The following is a 23,146-nucleotide window of genomic DNA, read 5'->3' on the forward strand; positions in this document are numbered from 1 at the left end:
GTATTTATTTGTGCCAAAACATTAAGGGTAAGTGGAGAATATTTTGTTTGTAAGAAGCCAGACCTTCTCGTAATTCTTTAAAGTGGACTTTGAAATAGTTCCCCAAACTTTCCAAGTTTTTCTTTGGACACTGGCTGCTTTTCACTCATTTTTGTCCAGTCCTGACCATTTTCGAGGGAATAATTTTTCTCTTTTTTAAAAATGTGTTGAACCACTTAATACTGACATATGACTCCTTGGAAGTTAACACGGACCTAAGGAATAAAGACTTGCTGTTTCTTTTTGCTTCACTTAGCAAAGAACCAATTTAAATAGTGTTTTATGCATTTTGTTACTAGAACAGAGTTAGAACACATAATGTGTTCCCATTTCTTCAGTTAAAATTATGAAAATGAAAGATAACACAGTTCGAATGGTGTTAAAATAGCATTATATATATATATATATATATATATATATATATATATATATATATATATATATATATATATATATACACACACACATACATTTTCCTCCCTCAAAAATAAAATCGAGTATTTTCCTGGGTTTCGGTATTGAGTGAAATTCTGGTATAATGACAGCCTTTTTTGGTTGGAAACAAGTTCACACCAAAAATCAACCAACATTCGTGACTCTGGGGGGCAACGGCAAACATGAGACCATTAAATCTTCATGCTGATCCAGATCACTGTCTTTAAAATTGCAAAACAGTGCATTAGCCTTGGTGGGTGCTCGTTAAATTTGTATTTAGTGTCTTTTGCTACATTTGTGAAAATATTTCCTACTCTTGATTGCCTTTTTTTTAATCCCTCTGTGTGTCTAATAAAGCTCTCAGAAGCTCTTTATATTAAAAAACAAAACAGTTACAGTGACTTGCAGCACACGGACAAATGAAGCCCACATCCTGGCTCAGATATAGCCCATCTTGTTCCTGTCACTTCCAGCTATCTCTGAACTGAGCACACAGATGCACAAAGAGACAAACTGACATGTTTAATAGTCAATTGAATTCTTCTAAAATTCTGCTAATTACCAAGCTCTGTTTCCATCAACATGCTTTTGTGTAATAATCCGATTAGAGGAGCTTTTCCAATCCTGCTATGCAGCAAACACACACACGCTCACTGACCAGACACATCGAGAGCTCCAAATTTAGATAAATATTCACTTTGCATACAAGGGCTGTAATTGTTTTGACATTTTATGGTTTCTTTTTTCTTTTTATGCAGAGCTGTGCATTTAGGGACTACAAAAAGGACATTTAAACAGTTTGAAGTTCATGTCTAGACAGCAGGTGTTTAGCATTTCCATGGCATAAAGAACATTGTGGCATTAACACCAAGTTCTCATCTGAAGTGTGTTTTTCATTCTAAAAAAAATGATCTAAAGAAGAAGATTTTCTCTCCTGTCTGAAGATGCTCCCTCCCCCGTCTCCCCCTGCAGTCACGCTGACTGTTCAAACAGCGGCATCAGGATTAAACAGCAGTGCTGCCATGCAAGGCTGGAGCCAGAGTTGCCCCTGTTAATAGCTGCCATGAGTTTCAGGGAGGTAGAAAGGGCAGAGACAGCTCATAAAAGCACAGACCGATCTAAGGCGCACAGGCAGGAGGGGAGGAGAGAGGAGCTGGAGGCCCAGCCAAGGTGCAGGGAAACCCCCATAAACCAGGACCATAACTCTGGCTGACAGGAGCCACTGATGCAGAGGCAAGTCAGGATTATAAAGATCACGCTTCCTCCCTCTGCCACTGCCCAGGCGTTACATCAACTGCTATATTAGGTGGTCATACGGGCGGAGCTGATTCCTGCAAAAAAATAAATAAATCTCCTTTCAAGCAAGTCATGCTTCTCTGCAGCCAAGTTCTAAAGACCTCATTATGTGAAAAATCTGCCTCTTAGGACCTGTTCCACCATGACGCCGTTTGTTTAAAAACTTTCCATTTCTTGAGACAGGACGGTCTTTACAGCTGAATCAGATCAGGACCCAGACCAGACAAACTAACTAAATCATAATATCTTAAAGTGTAGGTCAAGATCCGTGGTTTTTCATCCACAATTGGTCACGGCAGATGGCTGCCTCTTCCTAATTCTGATTCTGCCAGTGGTTTCTTCCTGTTAAAAGGGAGGTTTTCCTTCCCACTGTCGCCAAGAGCTTGTTGTCTGTAATTGTATGGATCAATGAATCCATGTGTCGTTCACTCTTGACCACGTAGGAAGTGTCTAACGATTGTCTCATTCCATAGTTGGTATCAAAGATGTATGCTTACACATATTTGGTCAATAAAGCTGATTCGGATTTTGACTGCATCCAGTTTTTATACTGTCTTTGAACTCTGTTACAGTCCAGACTCTCCAAAAGTAGTTTTTCATTTGCTTGCCAGACCAAAAAAACAGCTAAGACAGCAGCTAATTGATTCAGCATCCAACTGGTGTGTCTGCACAGAGATCAGCTGCCCACACCACTTGAATTGGTCTCTGGGTTGCCAGGTTGCACTAAAATAAGTTGAAACTATTAGTGTGTGGCTTGTGTCATTAGACAAACACACCAAACGTACTGATTTGTGAATTCCAATTATTCAAAATAAAGTTTAAAGAATCAAAAAGAGCAAAACAGGAAGCTTCTTAAAAGCCCAGGAAAAGAGGGTGTGTTAGCAGACATGCAACTGTTTCCTTCTCCTATTTCTATATTTATATCACCTTATAAACTTAATTAATTCACCCAAATTCACAATAAAGCTGTCCTCTTTTGTATGCTTCCTGTTTTTGTTGTGAGACAACTCTACAGACATGAAACAGCAATGCAAACACAGCCCAGACCAAGACTAACCTAAAACAGTTTTTACTGTTGGGCCAATTTAAAGTTTGTTCTCTTCACTGCTCAGATTTATGAACAGAGATGCCGTCTTATAAAATCACCTTTCACATAAGGGAAAGCTCTGGCTGTTCTCTGTTTTCTGCTATAGTCACATGTCAAATGATCACTCAGCGGCTGCACAGTCGACAGCACATCAGACCGCTTGTTACCTACGTAACCAATACTGCCTCATTTAGAAATGGCAGCTTTCTGGGAAGAGCTAAGCTTTGTTTTTTGAAGAGTGAGCCTTCAAAAACGAAATTATCAGCCTCTAAAAGCTCCGTCCACCACATGTTAAGAAGCCCTCCTGGGTTAGAGGCCCAAAAGGGAAACTCTAAAACTTACCTCTTTATTTTTAATTACAACTGTTTAGCTGGTGATCTCTTTTTAATAATCTTTGCCAAAAATGGACCACAGCTCACTGTAGCATTACTGTGAAACCTGTCCTATCGTTTCCAAGATACATTTGAGAAAGTTCTATCTAAGGACACGTTTGGTATTTCACCTCATTAAAATGAAGATTCAAGTATTTTTTTTTTTTAGTTTTTTAAACTGTTAAATCTTATGACAACACTGCAGATGTCTGTTTGTAAGGCACAATATGACATATTTATCATTTTAAGAGCAGGATATCCTATCACGATGGAGAGTTTTTACAACGAGGCAAGCAAACCGTGTGAATATGAATTGGATAAATGCAGTGAAGGAGCTTTTTGTAGCAGATTTTTACCACATGTGAGAGGAACATGGCAGAAAGATCTGCTCAGCCTGTTTCCAATAAAAATGTAATTGTTTCAAGAGTGTTGCAGAACCGAGGGCCCGAATCTTAAATCAAGAAGACACGACGTGAGCGAGCGCTACAGAATTTAGCATAAATGAAGCCAGATCTTCACACACGTTGTTTTGCATTTCAGGCAGACTGAGCTGCAGGGACAGATTGCTAACTTGTCAAAGGGGAAATCTATCGGCTCAAATGTCTTCATAAGAAGATTTTTTTTTAGCTATGTGCATGTTATCCTATATGCCAAGTGCAGTGTGTATGAGAGCATTACAAGACTAAAACCATTTCAAGTAGATTTGCAGCGTCTTGTTCTTAAAGCTTCTTGAATTTCTGCTGCACTACACATACTGTACGCTTACTCCCCGTGTTTGCATTTGACAAACAGCTAAACAATAATTATCTGTGCATCTTTGACTGCATCTCTTACCAACATGTTTCTCTTCTCCTCTGTAATGAAAGCTTTAAAGAACAGAGCCTATCCTCTTTTCATTCCCGCTATTAAATGTTATGCTCTAATTGCACCACCAATCAAGACGTTTTTGTTTGAGCCCTTCACAGATTGACTCAAATTACACCCTGCACCAGTGCAGGTTTTGATGAACGACACCTTTCAAAAAAAGTTCACTTTCTGTTTCTTGGTAAAACTTCCATGTGGGTAGATGCAGTAAAAGCAGAAGATGGATGTATAGAAACAGTCAACAAAGGTTTTTCTGTGTCAGAAGCCCTTATTTAGTGGTAATGTTTCTGAAAACAGAGATGTGTCAGTACAGTGAGATCGATGCATGCTTTCCTCCAGGCTTTGTCCACTTTGCCTGGATGGCCTGAATGATTTTTGCTATCACAGCCAGCACAGGATCAATAATCACTCCTCCTCCCTCACTCATCACCGCTGTGGCTGCTGAGATTATTTCTTTCTCTTGATTATCTGGCGGCCGCAGTCACTGCCACTGGGTTGAGCTTAGGTTAATTGCAGACTGGAAGGCAAGGTGAGAAATAATTATGATTACATTTATTTTATTTACAAAACACAAATTCCATCCATTTATTGCTGATGTTCAGCACGTGAGGACAGCCGGTCAGAGCTGTAAATAGGTGCCCATAAATACTAAAATCAACAGACCCTTACCTTCAATAAACAGCTCCAAATTAAAATTCCCATAAGCATAAAAAAGTCAACAATACAGCCTAATATTTCCCCAGTACACTAACACATACTATCATTGAATAATAATGCTGTCAGAGTTTGGTGGCTGTGTGGATTGTGCAGCACACGAGAGGCATGAATAATCTAATAAAAAAAAAAGGGCTTTAATAGCTGATAACCAGCCCAAAATAATTAAGTCCAAAGGGGGCAATACAATAGTATCCAAAGACACGAGGGCTTGGAAATGCAGGGCTGCACATGAGGAAACATGTGCAGCAACAAACACACGCTAAGGCCTAATTGGGGAATGAGACACAGGTGCACGTGATTAGGACAAACTATAAGAGTAAACAGGAAATGAACAAAAGCCGTTACTGAAAAAAAAGGCATATGAAACATGAACAAACTAATTCACAGGACTGAACACACAAAACTGCCAACTGAATTTTAACACATATTATGAATTCAAAACTCAGATTGGAAATAGGCATCCCAAGTATACGGTGGCCCCGAGAGGTCAAACAGACCGAAACTTAAGAAAACGCCAGCAAAAAGAAAAAAAAAATGCTGCAAAGCACACAAAAAGCACACAGTGACGTAACAGAAAACACAAGGATTGCACTGAGACACAATTAAAAGAAGCAGAGGGTTCATGTACGTTGTAAGGAAGAGAAAGATGTGAGATAATGTGTGTTTTAATCACAATTCGTGTAATAATTTAGAGACACGTTTGCCATTAGCTGTTAACTGTTAGCTTATCCCTTTTGCAGCGACTCCATCCTCTTTTTGTGTCCCTAGAAACACAATTGTTTTGGTTTTGAGTTTGGTTTTTTTTTCAAGCTTTTGGAGGATTTTTGTTATTTGCTAGTGTTTCCTTTCGTTGCAGTCTCACAGCCTGTGTAAAAATGCTATACAAAATAGAAGTCTATCACAAGGAATCAAATACACAAAATAAGGAAACAAAACAGAGAACCTATCCAAGAAGAAATGCAATATGCCAGTTGGAGTGGGGGGTATTTTACTGCAATCACCTGCCATGAGGGTTACAGTTTTTTACAGACGCTAGGACACATTTCTCAATACTTAGGTCACGTTTGCAAAACTCCTCACACAGTGAGCACAACAGAAGTCTATGTGGGCTAAACTGAGGACCAGTTATCATTGTTTTGGCACAAAATGCATTCAATGACTACATCTCTCAAATTTCATGAATTATCTTCTCACTCAGACACAACAACTGCCTAAAATCTTTGTACGGACAGGACATTTTGCATGTGCTTACATACTGTTTTCAAAACTGTTAAACTTATGGCCAAAACAATAACACAATGCAAAACTTAATAAGACAGCAAAATTCAACAGCAATATTTTATTGAAACATATTTTAAATCTAAAAATGCAGTTTAACCAGCCACAGCTGATTCTCATTGTAGATGAACATCTACACAGGTGTTACTCCTTCAGTTGTTCAACTCCTTCAATTCTGGCAGCCAGAAGATTCTTTCCTAGGTGTGTTGCCCTAGATGACATAAGATGTGATGTGGATGAGAACCTGTGGCCAAATGGAGGAGACCGAGTAGATTAGCATTACTATTGTATGTGTATCAGTGGATGGTGTGTATACAAATTCTTGTATTTTGGGATTACTTAGTGCAAAAAAATAAAAATACATAAACAAATATTAACGAATTCTGCATGATGTCTGATTCATTCCAGTAACATATATTGAAATTATAAACAGAGATGTGTCCTTGTTTTACACAAGAAAACACTGTGTAATGCTACATGTTGTTAATGTTTTTTAGGTCATTGTTTTGTGGGTGACAAAGTGTGTTTGTCGGCTGTCAACCTTTGCTAGTGTTCTGGAAGAATGAGTTTATTTGAGACCTGAATGAAGTGTTTTGGTAGTTGTAGTGCATTTTGAATGTGAAATGAACTGCTTTGCCAAGCTGACGGTCAGTTAGGAGGATTGTGTGAAGAGTTTTGCAAAAGTGACTTAAGTATTGGGAAATGTGTCCTAGCGTCTGTAAAAAACTGTAATATCAGTAGGACATAAATTATGCAGGTAGCACTGTAACCATCAGTAAATACTGCAAGTGCTCTGAGGCCAAAGCATCGCTGTGGCTTTTGGCTCACTAAACTTTGGGAATCAGACAAACATATTGGAAACATTTTGGAAACTTACACACACACACAAGAAAAGACTTGGTGTGTGGGTGTGTGTGTGTGTGTGTGTGTGTGTGTGTGTGTGTGTGTGTGTGTGTGTGTGTGATTTTAGTGGTCTAGGAAAATACTGCTAAAATGGTGCTTCTCTCTTATACTGAGCTACAGTTTAGCAAACTCTGAAATGTTATGGTCAATGTTCAGTACTATACAGCTAAGCAGCAGTGGGGAAACATCTATGCTAATATCCTGCAGATTTCAGGCTAAAACGCTACTCCAGAGTACATGCTAAGTAAAGTAGCTGCCTGCTGTGACCTCTTCCGACCACTATGTCTCATGGGTCATGCACTCTGATCATTTATCTGCCCCGAACTTAATAATAAAGTTGATATAGCTTGTAGCTGGTTTCCCCATTTAAACTACTGTTGACTTATTAGCTTTAATCTGTCGTGCCTCGATCTCTGCATGTAACAGCATAGAGCTGCGTGGTCACGCTTATCCATGCACCCCTGTGATCTTTAAAGTTAATGCATGTGTGTGGGAAGAGGCTACGCTGATCCATCATCATTTCAAAATGAGAGCTAACAAAAGGAGGGTGTTTTTTTGTGTTCGTCTGAGTCTGACTTGGAGCTTAACGCATGTATCCGTCTGCAAATAAATGACTTTATCTCCTCAGTTTATCTCCACCAGGAGCACACCGGGAAGGGCGGAGGAGCAACGAGTGAGGCATTTTGCACAGATAAAAAAAGACTGAGTTATCTGTTCACCTAAAGTTACTAATTCCGTTAAGCTAAATTATTCTAAACAAGGTCCTTCTGCTTGTATAGCCTTGGTTATTCCGCTTCATGTTGGAAGTGAGCTACCTTAATAAGTGCACACACCAACACAAACCCCCACCCGAAGGGGTTCATAGGAGTGTATTGTAGAATTCTGGGAGTGCTTTTTAAGAACAGCCTCTGTTCACTATCAAAATCATGTACGCTTCTCCTCTCCTTTATGCATCAACAGGAGAGTTCAACAGAACATATTTTAAAAATTCATCTCTGTCTTTGCAAAGCTCCAATTCTCCTAGTCATCCCTCAGAAGAGTTGTAGCTGCACGCTTTCTAAATCCACGAGTCAAGCTACGACAGCTCCCTGATGACTGCATTGCGAGAGCTTGTGAGTCACAGCTGGTTCAACTGATCCTCTTCAGGAGAGTCAATTCTGACTAAGTGAAGCCAGCAAGGACAGCTGATTAATACCACGGCTGGATGCGCCACAGCTGTCTAATTTACTGCCACAGATATACACAATGATCCATTGCTCCTCTAAAAAAAAGGAAAACAGATCAGCAACGTTGAGCACTCTCGTGCACTTGACTGCTACCGCACACTCAGAGCGAGCAGAGGAAATGAGCCACTTTCTTTCCCCTCGCACTTGATTGTTTCTCCATTTTTTTTCTATCAGTGCGAGTGCAAGTGTGTGTGTGTGTGTGTGTGTGTGTGTGTGTGCTGCGAAGTGAAAGCGAGGGGGGGACTGCGACAAATTCTAATTCAGCCCCTGCAGCAGCACTTCACTCCAATCGATCTTTTATCCCTCAGCTGCCTTATCTGTTGGATCACTTGTCTGAAGAGCAAAGAGAAAAGCCGTCTTAGCAACAGAGGATAATTAAGGGATTGGACAAGGAAAGAGATAGAAGAGAGGATTTATGTCATCACAAGAAGAAGGTGAGGTGTTGTTAGGGTCCCAAGACTATTGATTTGTAACTCATAGCAGAAAATATATGCATGTGTTTGTCTATCACTGTGGAAGCACACATGCAGAGTAGCACATTACAGTAGATTTACTAAATCTATTTGAAAATTTCTTGATTTCAGTATTTTGGTCACCTTAAAATTGTTTTCTGTGGACAGAAAAAAATGTACGGAGGCCCGCAAGGGACATGGGAGAAAAAAAAGAATTACGATGAACTTTTGCGAGATCTTGCAAAACAAACTCGGGATCTTGCAAAACTTTTGCGACATCTCGCAAAACCTTCGCGACATCTCGCAAAAGTTGAATTCCAACAATGGCGGCAGCTACTAGGGCTGCTCAATTAATCGAATTTTAATCACGATTACGATCTGGGCTTTCAACGATCATTAAAAATGACTGAGCCGATTATTAGCCCCTCCCTCATTTATCCGCGACACCTTAAAGGCCGGTCCGTGAAAATATTGTCGGGCATAAACCGTCCGTGGCGCAAAAAAAGGTTGGAGACCGCTGATTAAGAGGACCCGAGGGAAGCTCGGAAAGCTAAGCAGAAGTTATTTGGAGAGTGACTGCCGTTGGTTGAAAAGAGAGTTTAAAAAAAAAAAAACTTCAGTGGTGTTGCACACTATTTTATATTATTTTTTTAAAGTCATTGTTAACCATTTAAAGCCGGTCAGAGCAGCACGCTCCGTTTTGCGTAACTATTTTTAAATCCCTGTAGAACCTGAACCGTGTAAGCTAGCGCAATAATTTGTTTTGCATATGAAACCGGAGGAGTTGTACTTACATCTGATGCCATCAGCTTGTCCTCGGTCACGGTTTCGTTCCACATATAGCTTTGCAAAAATTGCATAAAAAGCGCTTGCAGGAACAAAAACATAATATTCCAGAAACACGCTTCGCCGTTCCTATCAGCTGTTCGTAACACTTCCCACAGTGAAATGATGCACATGCTGTTTTCTTTGCAAATTTGCATCATAGGATTGTTTTTTGTTTTTCCTGCAGTATATAAAAATTGCTGTATCTCCAAAATAAAACTATGAAGACACTCAAAATAAATTTCCTGTGGTGGGAAACTATTTTTTGCAACTTTATTGTATTTAAAGTTTCGAGGGATAAACCTCTTAAATTTCTCCAAGTAGAAATATATGTAAACAAAACAAAAGCGATTTTCAATTTTTTTTGTAGTTTATTGCACTTTTTTGCAATTTATGTAATTACTATGGACTTAATGCATACATATTATTAAAATATGGGCTATAACAGTTGTATTGATGTATAGCAACTTGAAATGCTCCCACAAATGGCACTACAGCATGTAAAAAAAAAATAATATAAGCTCTGGTGGACTTGGTTCTATAGTAGGTCTTAAAGGGTTAAATAAATATCGTCAAATAATCGTGATCTCAATTTCAGTGAAAATAATCGTGATTATCATTTTTGCCATAATCGAGCAGCCCTAGCAGCTACTTAGTTGTAATATTACTCTTTCTGTGTCAAAAAATAAACTTTTAAGATATTTTGAGGCGTGAATGTAGTTGTGTAAACGTCAAATATCTGCTCGGTTTACAAGACATCACATATTTGCAAAAGTGCTGCAACGTTTTCGGAGATCTGACACCCACCATCTCGAAGCTAACGGGAGGACGAGACCTACTACAGCCGGGAGGAACACCGCTCTCCCAGCACATCGTCCCTCGCCCTCCCGGTCGGCTTCGAGCTGGCGGCCTCCGAAGAATGCGGCTAACAGTTTTGCGAGATCTCGCAAAAGTCCGACTTAATTTTTTTTTTCTCCCATGTCCCTTGCAGGGCTCTGTAAAAATGTGATGAAATTTAAAAACAAAACATTTAGTGAGACATTAAATTGGATTTAAGTCACAAAGATAATCACATTGTTCATGATCATGAACACAAATTCTCACTTTTTTTCCCTTTTGTGTCCCTTTAAATGATACATTTAAAGGGACACAAACCCATACAAACCCATTGACTCATTCACTGCAATTGACGGCTATAGACATCAATGGCAGTGAATGAGTTAAAATGCACTTATATATAAAACAAATGACCTATTAAGCTTTAAAACTCAGACAGGAGCAATGATACTTCAACTTCAACTCAAAAACAGCAAACCTGCAAACTCGTAGATCCAACACAGCAAATTCAAAAGTGTTAAATTTTTTGGTGTTAATAGTCTCCTTGCAAAAGTAGAGTTAATTTTACTCTAAGCAGAGTCACATTCTTTTAATGTAACTCTGAGGTGTAAAATGATAGTAGTTAAAATCGAGTGTTAAAAATGAGTGTTTCTCTGTCAAATCTGGAGGTGTTAAAATGGAAACATTAACTCTTGACCTCTTAACTCTGAACTCCTAGAGGGGCTATGACACCAACAGAGTAAATTCAAAGACTCCGCCCTCAGCACCATAGGCTCCAATCGAAGCTGAAGTGAAGCCGTTTCAGAACATTTTGCTCTACATATTTGAGTTGTTTGCCATGCTTGGTAAGTCATTTTTTCAAAGATTGTTTCAATTGTTATTAGCTTTTACTTCTGTGGCTCTTTGAAGTTGAGACAAAGCTGTGTGAAAGGCATTAGCCATGTTGCTCGCTGATAGCATAATATTCTGTTTTAGCTAGCTGAAAGGTATTGTTTGCGGGCAAATACTACAGCCTTGAAAAAAAGCTTGCATGTGAATTTTCAGTCAAACTTTTGGTCAAATACACCTAAAACAATGTCTAGAATGTGAAATGTTGGTATAATGGTGCTACTTGAAGCCTGAAAACGATCGCCCATAAAAAAAAAAAACCGAGCAAACAGCAGTAGCTGACGTCCTGACTGGATTCTACGTTAGCATAGATCCCTCCAGAGTTTTGTGCACACGGTTTAGGTAAAAATGAAAAAGGTTGAGGTTTTACATTTAGTTCAGTATTACATGTTGCCTGTGTCCTTGTCTTTTGGGAAAATACTTTACACAAGTAATGGCTCAAAGAGGATTCCTTTTTTTTTTACTGTGCTGCAATTGATTACTGGATTATTTGTGCCATTAATTAGTGTCAACTAATTTTTATTCGATCTCCGCACAGGATATGCTTGTGAAGATGGAATATGGGGGAGAGCAGAAGTGCGTTGAAGTTCCACAAAGGGATGAATGAAGGACATGCATATTGTATTGAAGAAATAAGTGTTGAGAATGCTGTTATTTGCATTTACCATGTCAGACCTTTTGATAAACAAAATTCTAATGAAAGTGAGAACATGTATACTGTTACATCTTTCAGAAAATGTTTTGAAATTGTGGTGCACAGTTCAGAATAAATGTTTTTCAAAAACCATTGCATCTTTTTAGTAAATGTTTATTTCCAAAAGAAATTTCTAGAAGTTCAGAACAGTAAAATTCCCGCTTTTTAGAATGAATTAGAAGATAACTCTTACGTAGTTAAACTAAAATACTCTTTGAGAGTTAATATATAAACTCTTAACACCAAGTGTTAAATTATCAACTCCAGACAGATTTGGTGTTTAACACTAAATCAGAGTTAACGTACCAACTCTCCAAAAAGAGTTAAATTAACACTCTCTGGTGTGGACCCATATAGACACTTTAATAGTGTTGAAATCAAATCCGACAGTGTTAATTTGGACATGCTGGATTTGCTGTGAAGGTGAAATAAATGATTTCACTCATGCGGACGAAAAAAGATTTTTGGCTCGACAAACCAATAAAACGTGCACAACCACTTAGCAGGAATAGACCCGAGGGTGTGGAATATACTCTGTGTGGGACCTTTGCAAAAATTTACAAGACACGTCCTCGGAAACTTTACAATCGAGCACATCAAGATTTGCATCCAGCACAGAGTAGAGGAAAAAATCCTGAGTTGGGTCGGATTCAATTAAAATCACACCGGCTTTTAAAAAACGTATATCTTTGCAGCGGATTCGACACAAACCGTGTATCCGCCCGTGCAAGGAAGTTAAATTTGCATGAGTTCAGCTTTGACATATGATTGTGAGCCACTGACCTAATGCAAATTGTCTTGACAGTGCTGACCTTTAAGTGAACAAAGTTACTATGGTAAAATTAGCCAACAATACAATTTCATTATATTTTCTTCTCATATCTAAAAAGGCCTCCTTTCTGCTTTGACTGGGTGTTAACAGGGACTAAATATAAATTCGTATAAGGGTGGAAATTGGATCTTGAGACTAATAAAACAAACTCTGATTTATAGGGTATACAGTTGTGGATTTACTGCCCTGAAGTGATGAAGTGTTGCACCCCTACAGTACAGCCGTACGGCGCGCCCCCTCAAGTAGCGCTGAAATCTGAGCTTGAGCTAAATGTCATCTATGTGTGAAAAATTGAAGCGGACGTGACAGAAAAATTGCAGAGGATGCGACCTCTGGGTCCTCAGTGGTAGTTTTAGCCGGGAGACACATCACCGCACTGCTATCAAGAAAATCACACTTTATTGAGGAAAACTACACATAACAGAAACCTTCCCCTCAAACAGAAGTGAGATACTCAAGTGTAAGGTCTTGTTTTGAGTTATTCCAGAAAAGAAATAATATTTTAAGCCATAACAAAGGTTGGGACTGGTTTAAATATCAGTCTTTTCCCCCCCATAACACTGGCACTTATGCAATGACTCGCATACCTCTTAATCCATTTCCTGACAGTTATGAGAGTGAGGCCAAGTCCCAGTGAGACGTGGAGAGAGTAGAGTGTCCAGCCGTGACCTCTCTCCTCAGTTCGCCGCACCCCACTGATGTGAGGAGGGCTGACAGCCCAGCCCAGCTCAGAGCCAAAGGGAGGCCAGAGGGGCATTCGAGGAAGAAGCCGGGTTTTTAAATAAAGGCGGATTTTGATATCATTTAATGCCGTTTTCATCGACAAATCTGTATTCTAGCATTCTGCATGTAGCCTCACAGTTTTACTGTCTAGTCTCTTTACAAAATCTGATATTATCCTCATCCTTTATAAAGCCTGCATTTTCTACTGCTGTTCCTTAACTGGCCAAAAGTCGGGCTCCTTACTGTGAGGACATGCAGCTATCCATCAGGAAAAGTCATGTCTGCAAGTCATTTCCATCATTTTATCGCATAAAGAAGGAAGAAGCATGCACACTGCATATCTCTAACTTTCAGCAGATGACAATCTCCCCATTTGAGGCGTGAAATCGAACTCGCAAATCGGATTAGAAAAAGTTTGTGTGAGTTTGTTTGGCTCCACTGAGTCTCGCTTGTGACTCATTGCATACGGTTGCTTGTTCAGGACACCTCTGTGTCCAGTTTAAACACAGTGGGTTCCCTTAAGCACCATTTTTCAATGTGTAGAGTTAACAATGTGAAACGGGAATATCTTTACCCAAGCCACATAAAAAAGATACATAAAACTTGTGACTATTGCTCCCTAAAGGATTGCTGCTGTAGGTCCTGGCTGTCATGGGCCTGTTCGTCTGGGTCTCCTGTGTCACATTTTTCCTCTAATTCAAGGAGGAGCCGCCGATTTGGGCTTCAGCTGTTTCATCTGTTCCCCATCAACTCATTACCTGCCTGCATTTAAGGACTGCCGCTCGTTGCCAGGCTCCGTTGTTCCCTCAGGTTCCCAGTGTACTCACTTCTGTGCTATCTCCCAAACAGCTGAAGCACCCAGTTGCTCCCCATTCCTGACCTCTCCTCCAGATTAAAAAAAAAAAAAAGCACTCTTCTCTAGTTAAATCTCTGACCTCATGCCAGGCTTGGACTGACCCACGTCTTCTCTCTCAGAGCTGCCTACTTGAACTGTCAGTGGCGGCCTCTGAGAGGCTCTACAGCTAAAGTGTTTAAATTGTTCATCGTATTTAACTAAACAAACCCTCTGCTGTTCCTTAGGTCCTGCCTAAGAGGATCCCTACATTTAATACGTTTTAGGTTTGACAGCATCTAGACAAACACGGTGAACACAGTGCTTCTCCATGAGACTGCAGCAGCTTTTGATAAAACGGCAGTATTTAACGTCCTTGAATGACATTGTGATACTCAAGGATGGGACTTGTCAGTGATGCCAGATGACAACTTCTTTGAGATGCTTACATGTGATGGAGGTACTGAAGAGGAATACTGGAACAATGGTCCGTTCAGTGATGTTGTTTCCTTGTTTGCATTTACAGCTACTTCTTCATCTGCCTTCATTTTTCAAATCAGCTGGAGTGTTATTCTCAGTGTAGGCCACAATGGAGGCTCCATATAGAAGCAACCCCCAAGTATAAATTAAGATTAAAAGTAAGCAAATGAGGGGAAGAACAGCCTCCTGATGGACATATTCATGATCTACTCCACTACCACCTCTCCAAACTCCAGATGTGGACTTTTGTGGCTCATTAAAATCTTTTCTGCAGATGGCACATCACGATACCAACACCAAAGGACACCTTTTGGCATATCTTTATGACTCCGGCAGTATCTGATGAGACAGCGGTATGTAGGGCTGCTCAATTAATCGAATTTTAATCTCGATTACGATCTGGGCTTTCAACGATCATTAAAAATGACTGAGCCGATTATTAGCCCCTCCCTCGTGCTTTACTCTCGCGCTGCTCCGTGTGGCAAATCGAGCGCACCTCTCGGCATTTCGAACACGCCTCACAACAATTAAGAGGACCTAAGGGAAGCTCGGAAAGCTCAGCAGAAGTTATTTGGAGAGGAGAGTGACTGCCGTTGTTCCAGATCTACTGGCGTTTAGATCAACTGGCGTTGGTCGAACAGATGTGTGGCAGTCTTGCGTTTCAGGAGCTGCTACCGACAAACCAGCAAAAAAATGCCAAATGTGTCATCTGTGACACTTGTGAGGTTATCTCAAACACACTCCGTCAGTCTTGATGCTGTTGAACAACAAAATGTTTAAAAATGTGGCGAGTTTACCTGGTGATATCCTCATGCGCAACGCGATCGCGAAAACAGCAAACAAGTAATACCACGCCGATGTTGTTCACAGGACAGCAAGAGTAAACGATCGGGAGACCCTAGTCGTCATTATCGTTCCCCTTGCACGGTTTATTTCTCCGAATTCAGCGTTTTTGCTTCACAACTAAAGCGAGCAGTTTACTTTGTGCACTAACATGGAGTCGAGTCAACCAGCGCCACCTCTGGCCAAGTGCCACAGCCTACAGCCAGATCAACCTGTGACACACATCTGCACCACGTTTGAATTCATCAACATGGCTGGAGAGTTGGTAGTTATATACAGTCGGTATAAGTGTGGTTAATCCAATGAAGATTTGTAAGGAGATGGCAGTTACTTTGAATTCACAGCAGTTACACAGTGATTAGTAATAAACAGCCAGTGAGAGTGAGTGGATTTAAGAAAGTCAGTGACTCAGGTGTGTCGCTTGGTTTGTCATCTGTTTGTGAGACTGGAGGAGACGTAGAAATCTTTTGTTTTGAATCTTAGTTAGGAAGGTTCCTGTTTGAAAACAAGAACTTTTTGTGAGAAATGCAAGAAGTACATCTGCAGAAAGCACACAGTTACATTCTGTCCATCATGTGGACAAAATCGAAAATGTTGAGCATTGAAAAACTGAGAACGTTGGGCAAGTTCAACAGAAATGTGTTTGTAAGAACGAACAACCAAATTGTTCCTAAATTAGTTATGGAAAGTCACTGTTGTATGTCTGTGTTCTACATGTTTATCTGATGGGAAATAAAGTTGCTATTGTTTTATTGCAGTTTTTGGATAATTCTGAGTGGATTTACACAGTACGGGTCAAAATGACCCGCAACAAAATCAATGTCACTTTTTTGTTTTTCAACATAATACAAGGGTTAATTTCCAAAACTTCCATATGATCTTCAATTTGTAGCAGATCCACTATCACACAGCAGCTGGAGCAGTTTCAAATGGAGGTCAGTCCACTACTACCATAGCCTACTACTAGATTAACTTGTGACACATCTACACCTGCTGCTATGATCACAGTGAGTAGAGGCTGAGGTCACGGTTTCCTTCCACATAAAGTTTTGCAAAAATTGCATAAAAAGCACTTGCAGCAACAAAAACATAATACTCCAGAAACACGCTTTGCCGATCCGATCATGAACTTCCCACATTGAACAAGACGTCAACGCGAACTATTGCATGCAAGTCATTTCCTGCCCGAAACTGGAAGTGACATCGTTTTCGCGGAAAATGTAGTTTTTTACTTGTAGGCCTTAAAAGCCTATACTGGTGTTTTTATAAGTCATGTTTGACTTTTCTGAATAGTTTCTGGGATGCTTAGAACTCGAATTGCACTGCTGGAAATAGTTTATTTTGATGCTGTTTTCTTTGCAAATTTGCATCATAGGATTGTTTTTTGTTTTTCCTGCAGTATATAGAAATTGCTGTATCTCCAAAATAAAACTATGAAGACACTCAAAATAAATTTCCTGTTGTTGTAAACTATTTTTTGCAACTTTTTTGTATTTAAAGTTTTGAGGGATAAGCCTCTTAAATTTCTCCAAGTAGAAATATATGTTAAAAAAAACAAAAAGATTTTCAATTTTTTTGTAGTTTATTGCACTTTTTTGCAATTAATGTAGTTACTATGGACTAAAGCATACATATTATTAAAATATGGGCTATAACAGTTGTATTGATGTATAGCAACTTGAAATGCTCCCAAAAATGGCACTACAGCATGTAAAAATATAAAGTAAGCTCTGGCGGACTTGGTTCTATGGTAGGTGTTAAAGGGTTAAATAAATATCGTCAAATAATCTAGATCTCAATTTCAGTGAAAATAATTGTGATTATCATTTTTGCCATAATCGAGCAGCCCTAGCGGTATGCAGTATTTGACACTGTGGGATGGGAATCCACTGGGCCAGTAATATTAAACATTCCCTCAACCAACCAAATCGAGTAAGATCTGAATTTTAGATATGCCAGCTTTAAGCCCTGGACTGAAATTTGTACTTCACTCACTCACAAGCCCACCTGAATACATAATACAGCCTGTAAGAAGCAAACGCCTGAAAGATAAACTTCACTAGAAAATGTTTTAGAAACCTTCAACAGTCAAATAACACTCTGTCCCTTACAAGTAAAAAAAAAAAAGTAAATAAATCAAACTTGTACTTCTGGCATCTTTCCTTTGTGACTTTGACCACTGATCCTCGAGAGGCAGCTGTCCAACAGCATCTAACTGATTAAATCTGCTTGCTTTACAGCTGAAAAGCCCGTGTAACGCCGCCACGCGGGATCCGTCCGTGAACCCCCTCATGGCCAGTGTGCCCTTGTCCTTCACAAAAAAACATGACAGCCAACCCGTAAGCAGCAGCTTAGGCATCTTCTTAGCAGCAGCTCTGAATTATTTACCCAGCAAAGCTTTAGAGATGCTTCTAAAATGCTCTGCAGAATTTTGGCTCCGTCTTTTGCACCCTGACATGTTACGTAACTCTGTTTACTAGTGCGGAGCTTTCTGGTCTGTGGCGCTGCACTGCAAGAAGACACGGGCTTCTCTTGTGTTGAAATCTGGGTCGAAAGGTGGGGAATGACAAAGAGAATAAACCCCGATCTGCAGCAGTTAGTGATCAAAGCAGCAGACTGGGTGTTCATGATGGGGTTTTGTTTTTTTGGTGCTTAAATATTAAATGAAAAAATTAAAATCAGATGAATCAAATGCATTTAAGACAAACAAAAATTAAATTTTTGTTTACTGTATCATTCATAGGCCTCGGTGTGCTCCGGCATTCGTTTTTTCAAAGAGCACTGTAGAAGTAACAGCAGCCAGCATCCATCAAGTTAAATCATATTCAAGCTAAATTAAATTGAGGGTGCCGGTTAAATCTTTTGACTAGAACTGTGCCTCAGACGAACTGACCTGAGTCAGACACACTCCATTAGCTAATTATATCCCTTTAAATGACAAATATATAAGTCAGAAGGCAGCCACTGTATGAATACCAACTGGATTTTACCAAGTGGTCACAGGCAGAGGCGATAACGCCCTAAAGCAGGAGGCAAAGGGAAGGAAAAGGAGATGAAAGGCTCCCCTGCTGTACCAATGAAATCAAGACCAAGCTGCTTTTTTGAATTTGATTAGGCTGGAAGAGTTCAGAATAAATGAGAATAATGAGCAGTGGTGAGAAGAGGGAGTGAGCCAAGCTAAACTCAATCCTCTAATGCCGCCCCACATCGGGGGAAATGCTAACCATGTTTCCGAAATGATGATTTCAAAATGATAACTCTATTTCTGTTCTCCTAGGATTGAATGATAAATCACTTTTACTGTTCAGTGAAGCAGGATAATTTCAACAATTTGCCTTGACAGCCAAGGTTGCTAATAATAAGAGCACCTCAATGGGATACGGGTTCCAACACAACTCTATGTGCTACTGTACTGGAGCTTCTTTATCTCTCACAGCGGCCACAACAAATGTCTTGAGAGTGTTTTATCCACCACAGAAAAGCAAAGCCAATGCATAAGCACTGTATGTAACTCTATGTGGTTACATATTACCCTCTCCACTGCGAGATTCCTTAATGGTGAAAACCACATAGCTATAGGAGCAACGTTTCATTTACTATTTATACATGGCCAGGGGTCTATAATTGACACAGCAGATTCAGTTATGGAGGCCTGTTGCTAGTGCTTCACAATGCCATTAAAAAGAGAAAACACACACACACACACACACACACACACACACACACACACACACACACACACACACACACACTGGGCCCTGTCTTCTTGCCTGAAAATCAATCTCAGCATGCCATGTTGAAGGCTGTCTCAAATTCCCAAAATACATCTGGAAGATAGAGGAGTGAGGAGAGGTGAGGCATGCCACAGGAACTGTAAGAAAGGCTTTTACCTCAGCTGCATGAAAGAAGCGCACAACACATGCATCACAGTCGTAAGACAGTTTAAAGTGCTTAATTTAAGGAGAACTGGGTGGCCATGGTTACTTAACCTCTGTTTTGGTTGTCACCTTACAGTAAGAGTGAAGGAGAAGGTTTCCAAGATGCTAGTGAGGCCTGCTATGATGCATGGTTTCGATATGTTGGTCAAAGGATGCTGAAGATGGAGGAAAGAGGAAGACCCCAGAGAAGACTCATGGATTTAGTGAGGGAGGATGTGCAGAGGGGTTGGTGTGACAGAAAAGGATAGGGTGAGATGGAAGCAGCTGAAAGAAGAACATTGGATGTGGTCCTGATACGCGGGATGAGAACATTTCAGGTGTCCTGGTGTGACAGGACCACCTTCAAGCTGACAACCCCACTAGTGGTTAAATACCTGGGACTCCCCAGACTCTGAACTGCAAGTCTAGTTGCTTTTGATTTTAGCTACAAGACTGAGAAATGACACCAACAGCTGCAATATAGAACTAGAACGATGATAGACTGCATGGTCGGGGCGATCGTGGCTCAAGAGTTGGGAGTTTGCCTTGTAATCGGAAGGTTGCTGGTTCGAGCCCTGGCTTGGACAGTCTTGGTCGTTGTGTCCTTGGGCAAGACACTTCACCCGTTGCCTACTGGTGGTGGTCAGAGGCCCTGGTGGCGCCAGTGTCCGGCAGCCTCGCCTCTGTCAGTGCGCCCCAGGGTGGCTGTGGCTACAATGTAGCTTGCAATCACCAGTGTGTGGATGACTGGATATGTAAAGCACTTTGGGGTCCTTAGGGACTAGCAAAGCGCTATACAAATACAGACCATTTACCATGGTCGAACTTTCTGACCTTTAACATTGTGCCTTTTATCTTATTTTTATTATTGCGCTACGTTCTGAGTTTATTTAAAAGCAGCCTTAAATATTAAAGTTGTCCTGAATGCTGTTATGCTTGCATGTCAACTCAGATCATAAAATACAGCAGCCGGCTATAAAGAAAACAATGGAGGCTTTAAAATGAAAGCTCAGGGGTAAAAATGTCTCATTTTGTTAAATGAGACGCCTCCTCTGCACGCTTCCTTGGAAGAGACGAAGATGTAAGGAGATGAGGTGAGGAAAGGACAAAGAGTGTGGACAAAGTGAGAAATGAGAGGAGGAGATTGCCTCTGCACGATAATCAAGAACCAAAAACATGATTACAATAATGATAACATTGCTGGCACAAACCCGTCCACGAACCGAGACATCACCCCGCTGGGTTCATAAAATACTAAAACATCATCTTTCCCCACCATCTTTCTGATGAGGGAGAACACCTGAGCTGCCAATGTGAGCCTAAAAATGTTAATTATTGGCTTTTATTTTAACTTTTACGAGCCATTTTCATGTGGTTCAATAAGCTACCCACCGCTGAATGAACGAAGGCGATAAGGAGACTATAAGTTTGCCCGTTTTTACTGCTTGGTCCAGACCTCTCGAGATAGTGTAACTGATTTGTCTTTTGTGCCTTTTTCCAAAAGACAAATAAATTCTTTAAACCTCTTCAGTCCATCACAGGAAATCACTGTTGGTGGGTGGAGGGTGATCAGTGTGCACTTGTTGGTTTATTTATGGTGGCACAACTTGCTATAGCATCGCTCCAGCAAATAAAAGTTTGATTTATCACCTCCTACGCCGGCTGTATACGTCAGTGTATAGAGAGCAGACCTTTTCTGCCTCTACATATCTAACTGCACTCCAAGCCAGTGTCTAGTACAACTTGACAGAAATGCACTACACTGTGTATGAACAGTGTTTACATATGCATGAGTACAGAGAGAGAGCAATGGGAGAATTCACCAAAGGGACTGACTAAACTTCACTAATTTAAAAAAAAGAAAGAAAAGCTTTCTATCCTTAGTCAGGAAGTATGTGGGCGGTTTGAACTCTAATGATATTTACTGTACAGTAGCTTTATTCCATTCACAAGAACTGCACACATTCTATTGGTTACAGACATCAAATCTTAACCTCTTCGCGTAACTCCATCCTCATCATCCGCATCTGTTCTTTCAGCCCACTGAATTGAGGTCATCACTTCTGCACATATTGTTTTAAGATTGCCTCTTTTGCCTGTCAGTAGGTCTCAATGACCTTGCTCGTTAGCTGGGTCACTAACGAGATCAGGGTCTGTCTGCAGACTTTTCTTTGGGTGCTTAAACTTCACCAAAACTGAAGTATTTGCTTGTTTTAAAATGAAAAGCAACCAACTTGGTTTGATTCAATTAAACATCACAATTTAGGGTATAATGCCCCTTTAATGAAACAAGTCACATATTCCACAATAGACTACTTTAGATTTGACATTAATTTCCTCACATGACCACTAGTGATCTCTTACATGCTCTGTAGAAGAATGGATGATAACTACCTACTGAGCTGACAAGAAGGCAAAAGGAGTGTGCCTTATGGAGATATGGGCTGATTAGAGCCATTCAATGGGCCTCAGCTGATAAGTTGTCTGAGCAGCATTTTTCAAGCCTCCTGATAAGTTATCTACTTTTGTTAAGAACATTCTTGGCACCTAATTTTGAAGTATTTAAACAGGAGAGAAAAAAGTTGTGAAAAGCCAGAAAGCAATCAGAAAAGAGTCAAAACTGAGCACAAACTAATGGATTAAAATATTTTGCAACCTGTTTGAGGGCCATTTGAAACCTTAGCCAATGTTCTTCAATAAACAAAACATTGTTTAAATACCACTGAAATGTGAGGCACACCAAACACACAAAAGATTTGCGCACTTCAGCATTCCTCTGATCGAGGGGTTAGACGCTGGTTTTCTACATCAAAGTACTACAGAACGCCTCTGGTTTGTCTTATTTTTCTCCCTCCCTTCACATCACAGACACCTGCCATCTGTGGGCACCTGTATAACATCTTAGAGCCAACAGTGTTATATATTAACCGTGATGGCTCTAAGTCATCATTTGTAATAATCAAAACCATGAACCCTAACAGGTGTTGGCAAAATAATCAGACAGTGAATTTGAACGGCCCGAATCTTAAAGGATCATTTACTCAAGGAGAATGCTGCAATGGGTCCAGGCTATGGTCGATTTTCCCATGATGCACTGAGTGTTGCTTCTTCATTCACGTCTTAACTCCCCACTCTGCATTAATCATCCATTATTATTATTAAACTCTGACTCTCTTCCACAGCATGTCTGTTGTTCTGCCTTCCCCCTCTCAACCCCAGCCGGTCCTGGCAGATAGCTGCCCCCTCCCTGAGCCTGGTTCTGCTGGAGGTTTCTTCCTGTCAAACGGGAGTTTTTCTTTTCCACTGTCGCCAAAGTGCTTGCTCATAGAGGATTTTTGACTGTTGGGGTTTTCTCTGCATTATTGTTGGGTCTTCATCATTAATATGCAAATTCTTATGACCATTGATCAACAACCCACTGATCAAAGTGTATTGATCAAAGTCCACTGATCAATGGCCATGAGTACCATTCACAGAGAGTTGAGTAATGGCTGCAATCACAGCATTGTAAGATGGCGAAAGATGTACCTTTAGGCCCCCTCCTCGATTCAGAGATGGTCTTTCCCTTTTCACATAAATGGCCTCCTTGACTCTGCGTTCAAACCAG

At 40.3% G+C, this 23,146-nt stretch overlaps 1 protein-coding gene and 1 long non-coding RNA gene across 3 annotated transcripts in view; one reads left to right on the forward strand and one right to left on the reverse strand.

The window, feature by feature from the left end:
• LOC146555524 (ankyrin repeat- and BTB/POZ domain-containing protein 3-A) overlaps positions 1 to 23,146 on the reverse strand; it is a 283,020-nt gene that overhangs the window by 182,485 nt on the left and 77,389 nt on the right. The gene's annotated exons all lie outside the window — the stretch shown is intronic.
• LOC146555528 (uncharacterized) lies at positions 11,097 to 12,006 on the forward strand. Its single transcript, XR_014889153.1, has 2 exons — positions 11,097 to 11,175; positions 11,757 to 12,006. It is a non-coding gene; the product is annotated as an uncharacterized LOC146555528 (long non-coding RNA).

This window comes from Mchenga conophoros, linkage group LG17 (assembly GCF_057382185.1).
Source record: "Mchenga conophoros isolate Kocher_MC1m ecotype Shallow Benthic linkage group LG17, M_conophoros_male_GT1.1, whole genome shotgun sequence".
Lineage (NCBI taxonomy): Eukaryota > Metazoa > Chordata > Actinopteri > Cichliformes > Cichlidae > Mchenga > Mchenga conophoros.